A 6,325-nucleotide genomic window follows, 5' to 3' on the forward strand; every position below is an offset into this window, starting at 1 on the left:
TAATTAGATTTTTTACTTAATCCAATCATTTAATATATAACTCATAATATAAATACGGTATAGTGCTGATGAAGTAATTGGAGTCTTAAGGTTTCTCATTGAGATTTAGATTAACCTTCATGTGTCCTGAAATTTAGCACGTCTCGTCAAAGTGGGTTGCAGACCCACCAGATAAACAAACAATGTGCATGAGACTAGTCAACGTTGGTCAAAATTTTTGGGACATGCTTATTTAAGTGTAGTACACTGACTTTCTGTCTGAACAGGGTCTTTGGGAAATATAGGTGCTGAAAAACAGCGTTGTGGAAAATCAGTGCAGTGGTTGCGGTTGGAATATCTGTTAGTGCACAGCAAAACATGTTGCGGCAGCATGAGTTGTTCAGACTCAGAGTGGTTTGTCTCTGGGATTAGGGTGAGAGGCTCTTGTTTTGCTGGTTGAAAAGCTGCATCTGAATGGAAAAGTTAGAAGATTTAATAATGAGAAATGACGGGCATTCTTATCCTCCTCGCTGAATAGCCTGAGATGTTGAATGTCTGTGCTCACGCAGGTATTTATCTCTGGTTTGAATGTGAATGACGGAGTCAGATGGAAATGAAAATAGGTGGCACACAATTTGTGTGGCTCAAGATAAATATCAAATTGAGTTTTTCATTAAAGAAAGGAAAAAAACCTTACCAGCAATGCAGAGAGAACCAGAGTATGACCTCGAGTCAATAAAGGAAGATTTCAGACTACCTCTGGCTAGCGGCGAAGAGCTGAGAGTCTGCTAGTTGTGTGGCTCACTCAATATCAGATCTGCTGTTTGTTTTTGATTCATTGCACAGTGCATTTTGTCATGCACACCATAAAATATTTAAAGGTTCAACACAAGTTAAGGTCACCTGACAGCATTTGTCTAGGGCTGCAAATGATTATTTTAATAATCGATTAATCTGTCAATTGATACTGATTAATTGGATTAAAACTAAACCAAATTATATATAAAAAAAAAAAATAGTTATTACGTCCTGCCCAGTGTTGTTCTCCAAACATGGGCAAAATCAATAATACATGTAGTCTAGGGATGCTCCGATCAGGATTTTTGCAGCCGATACAGAGTACCGATTTCTTATTATGGTGATCGGCTGATATCGATCCAGATTCTGATGCGTCAAGCTTTATATAACTGATATGTAAGCTCTTTTGGTCTCCATTAACCTTTTTTCAGATAAAGTAATACTATAGTTGCCTCTTTTATGTCTTATTACATTTGTTCACAGTAATTATGTAATATATGTAATGTAACTATTGTTTTAACAGTACTAAATCAGAGCCTGGATTCCAACTTTTGGTGGTTCTTATGGGGTTAAATTGAGGGGGGAGTTAGGGTATTTTTTTTAGACATTTTTAAACTACAATCATCATTCACATTGTGAGCAAGATACTTAAAAAACTTTGATTTCAAATTCTGAATTTTTGATTCATATTCACATTGTGAGCAAGATACTTAAAAAACTTTGATTTCAAATTCTGAATTTAATTTATTTTAACTAAAAAAGACAAGTAAACAGTCAGTTATAAAATAAGAATAGATAAATAGCAAGCAACTAATTAAAATTAACTGTGCTTTAAGTTTTTTAGGTAGGTATAACAGTAATATTCAGTAATATTCACAGAAACTGAATAATCTATTTAACTTTAAAATAACACTGGTTAGTCTTTCATGTATGAATAAACATTAATGACAGACAGCAGCAGGTTTATTTAGGTTGCTGTCTCTTTAAGACCTCGTGCACGGTCTAACTGTTACACAAGTTTTGTTTCTCAACTATTTGCATTTACTATATAATAAAATTATCGGCCGATACCGATCTCCAACCAACCAATCGGTGAATCCCTAGTGTAGCGTTTTAAACATACATTTAGACCCTGTTTACACTAGTGTGTTTTCGTTTTAAAACATTGTTTTACGATCCTTGTCTTCACTTGCGTTTTCACTGAATTTCAGAAACATTCTCCGCCCACACTACACAACCGAAAATTAGGGGTGCACGATATATATCGGCCGATGATTAATGCGCATCTCGTCAGTAAAGCCCGTTCTCTAATCAGCGGTAAATTCCAACAGGTGCCCGATTGCACATAGAGCAGCGGTTACTACACAAAGCCGTTGATCACAGACAAGCTGCGCAAATCCACGTTCATTATAAGCTAGAATTGGCGCAGCTTGTCTGTGATCAACGGCTCCGTGTAGTAACCGCTGCTCTATGTGCAATCGCGCACCTGTTGGAATTTACCGCTGATTAGAGAACCGGCTTTACTGGCGAGATGCGCATTAATCATCGGCCGATATATATCGTGCACCCCTACCGAAAATGCTTGTCGCATGACTAGGGCTGGACAATAATTCAATATCAATATGTATCGCGATATAATTTTTTTCAATAACGGTGATATGGTTTTTAAACACATTTCAGATATTTCGATATACCAGTGTTTCCCATACATTGATTTATTTGTGGTGTTTGACTTCGTTTAATAAATATGAGCACTGCACGTTTCAAAATCAAAACACGTCGCGGGTGTTTTTCAGAAATGTTTCGAAGGCATTTTCATTTTATCTGATAAAGAAGCGTTCATAAGTGCAGCTCCTTTGATTATAGCCGTTACTGGAGAAACCGCTGGGTCTACCACTCTCACAGCGCCTCCTGCTGGCAGACATTGCATTTAAGCCCGGCTCCAGCAACATGCTTTTTTTTTTCCTGCAGCAACTCAAGAGCACTCTTCATACTCTTAATACTGACTAAAGTACATTTGTTTCAATCTATATCCAACGTACTGCAAAAACAGTTAAATTTTGAAATATTTTTAATATTTAAAATAACTGTTTTATTTTAAAATGTAGTTTATTCCTGTGATCAAAGCTGAATTTTCAGCATCATTACTCCAGTCTTGACATGATCTTCAGAAATCATTCTATTATGCTGATTTGCTGATTATCAATATTTAAGAGAGTTGAGTACTTTTTTTTTCAGGATTCTTTGATGAATAGAAAGATCAAAAGACCAGCATTTATCTGAAACAAAGCTTTTGTAACATTACATTTTGATTACATTTGATTTGATTACACTATTCCATTCAAAAGCTTTGAGTCAGCATCATTTCTTTCTTTCTTTGGAAAGAAATTATAGAATTTTTTATTTAGCAGAGATGCTTTAAATTGATCAAAAGTGATGATAAAGACATTTATAATGTTAAAAATATTTCTATTTCAAATAAATGTTCTTAAACTTTCTATTCATCAAGAAACCTACTCAGCTGATTTCAACAAATTATTTTTGAGCAGCAAATCAGAATATAAGAATGATTTCTGAAGGATCATGTAATCAGAGTAATGATGCTAAAAATATAGCTTTGAAATCACAGGAATAAATTACATTTTAAAATATTTCCAAATATAAAACAGTTATTTTAAATAGTAAAAATATTTCAAAATGTTACTTTTCTTGCTGTATTTTGGATCAAATAAATGCAGGCTTGGTGAGCAGAAGAGAATTCTTTAAAAACATTAAAAATCTTACTGTTCAAAAGCTTTTGACTGGTAGTATATATTAGCCTGCAGTTTGAAGTTAAAGATATTAATTTTAATTAGGTGAGACTGAAATGATTTTTTGACAGTGATTTCACATTTATTGTTTGCATGAAGGCTAAATACAAAAAATAATGTTTTTTTTGTTTGTTTTTTTTTTCAAAAATATTAAATGGTTTTAAATGAGGTGTCAGACTTGGCAAATTCATTTTTCATAAATTTATATACACTGACATCTGTTGTAGGCGTTCTTGGCAGTTTTTACGAGGCTTTTTATAGTGTTCATATCGATATCGGAATTATATCGTATCGACCGAAATTAAGAAATATATCGTGATATAAATTTTGGCCATATCGTCCAGCCCTACGCATGACCATTCATGCAGGTACAACAATGAGCATGATGTTATTGTTTACATGGTCGTCCAGGATACGCAGAGCGAATGTGGGCAGACACGACATCGTTTTCAAAAGTCTCCGTTTTGGTCTGTTCACACTGAAACACAACCCCAGAGTTTTTTAAACTAAAATGTTCCAAGTGCGGATATTCTGACCCTTTCACCTCAGGTTAAAACCTCCTTTACTAGCAGATTGGACCCGAGTGATACTGCAGACTGTAGCGCATCTAATGCTCTTGAGCTCTCGCTGTGCAGTGCCATGGGCTCACCTCTCATGACTGGATAGAGCCAGAGGGTGGTCTGCCACGAGCAATCAGACAAATTAAGCAGGGCACTGGGAAGCGGAGTGCGCTTAGAGCTGGATTTTACTCCTGCAGCACATCAATAGCTTAGCTTTCTTCTCTCGTTCTCTAAATAGCAGTGTTTTTGATACATGAAACATTAAGACAAGTGGATTTACATAACTGATAAAGGAAAATGCTTTGAAACCCAGTAGTTGCTGTTTACTGACATTACAACAAAGCTTTCAAATTACTAGTGATTGTTGTTTTTTGTGTAATGCTATCAAATCTGCAGCATAGAAATAGATTTGATCAAAATATCCCTGTGATCACTGGATTTCAAAAGGTATGATCAAAAAATACCCTTGTGATCATTGGCTTTTTCAAAATGGTATGATTTTAAAGGCATAGTTTGACAAAAATTTAGTTTATTGTGTTTGTTCCTGTATACTTTCCAATTTTCCCAGCAGTTATTTTCCATACTATGGGAGCGGTGGCTTTTTAAACTCTTAAAAAAACACATCCAGTCTTATGTGTCTTCTGAAGTCATATGATTAGCGATGCATGTATAGATCACTATTTTTCTAAGATTATAACTTTTTGATGTTGTCAGTGTGCTTTTGTGAAGTAAAACAGGCCTATATTTAATCTGATAATAGCCAAATGTTCATGGGATCATTTTTTCTAGTTGGCTTACCTATTTGATAACACACAAAAATAAAGTCCTCAGATTTTCTCCAGAGCTTTTCCATCACATTAAGGCAATATATCACAGGGTGGCTACGGGTCCTTAAAGTCTTAAAAAGTCTTACATAAAGTTTTTTTTCTAATAAAAGGCCTTTAAAAGCCTTAAAATGTCTTAAATTTAGATTCGATGGACCTTAAATATTTTCCATCCCCTTACTGCAAAAGAATTTCTTTGTTTTGTTACTGAATGATTCAGCGTTTTGAACAAATCAGTTAATTGAACGACTCAATGACTCGCACACTAAAAGTATGATTGTTTTCAGTTGGATTAGTACAAAAATTGGATTTGGGCTTAAGTGACTTACCGCCACCTACTGGTGCGTTTTGTGTATGTTTAAAAATTATTTATTGTCCCCCCCAACGTTTCTTATTTGTATACTTTAAAAAATTGTATTTAAAACCTTAATCTCATAACCTCATTTTTATTGCAGTTGTAATTGTGCAATATAAATTATTTTAATTTTGTTTGGTATAGAGCCTTAAGGCTGATGTTATACTAATGGCGTCAAAACTACGGCATAGCTAGGTTGTGCGTAGCACATGCAGGCTATGGTGTAGCCTGATGTGCACCTCTCCAAAAATGTCAGCGTGTCAAATCTACGCAGACCGCAAGGGCTGTGACTGGTCTGCTAGTACCCCTCCCTCCATATATATTTGAGTTTTTGTGTGTGTTTTGCACTTTAATGTATTTTAATGTTACAAAATAGAACAAAGCAAAGAACAAGTGTCTTATCATTTATCAAAATGTAGCATTACATCACTTTGTTGTCCGCGACAAACAGTTGTTCTGGCCATGGTACAAGTCCTTGTGTAGATTGAAATAATGCCATCTTCTGTTGTTCCGTTTTCATCTCTATTTTTGTAGTTTTAAATAAATGATCCTTTCTTTGATATTTATTTGCCGCCATCATGGCTGATGCTTCTCAGACAAGCTGCTGCTTGTTTCAGCACTTTTGCCGTGGGTCTGCGGGTTACTCAAGCAACATGCCCGTGGACACTGCAGACTAGCGGTTTGCATGTGTACTGCACCTCGGTTCCACAACTTGCAGTGTCCCCTCAGCTTTCTCGGCTGCAGCTCAATCTCATTATTTTCTCTATTAATCCAGCATCTCGGCTGCAGCTTTCTCTCATGGTGGGGGCGTTTTGTCCAGGTTCTGAGAATGTTCAACATCTGTATTTATTTTATTGTTTTACAATTGTTTTATTTTCTTTAGGAATCCTGCAAGAACTTTATTTTTCATTGATTTTAAGCAGATGTAATTTTTTTTGTTCAAAATGTTATGACATTGTATGTCACAGCTGTAAACTTAAACTGTGAACCTTTAAAGCA

Source organism: Cyprinus carpio, chromosome A21, assembly GCF_018340385.1.
Source record: "Cyprinus carpio isolate SPL01 chromosome A21, ASM1834038v1, whole genome shotgun sequence".
Lineage (NCBI taxonomy): Eukaryota > Metazoa > Chordata > Actinopteri > Cypriniformes > Cyprinidae > Cyprinus > Cyprinus carpio.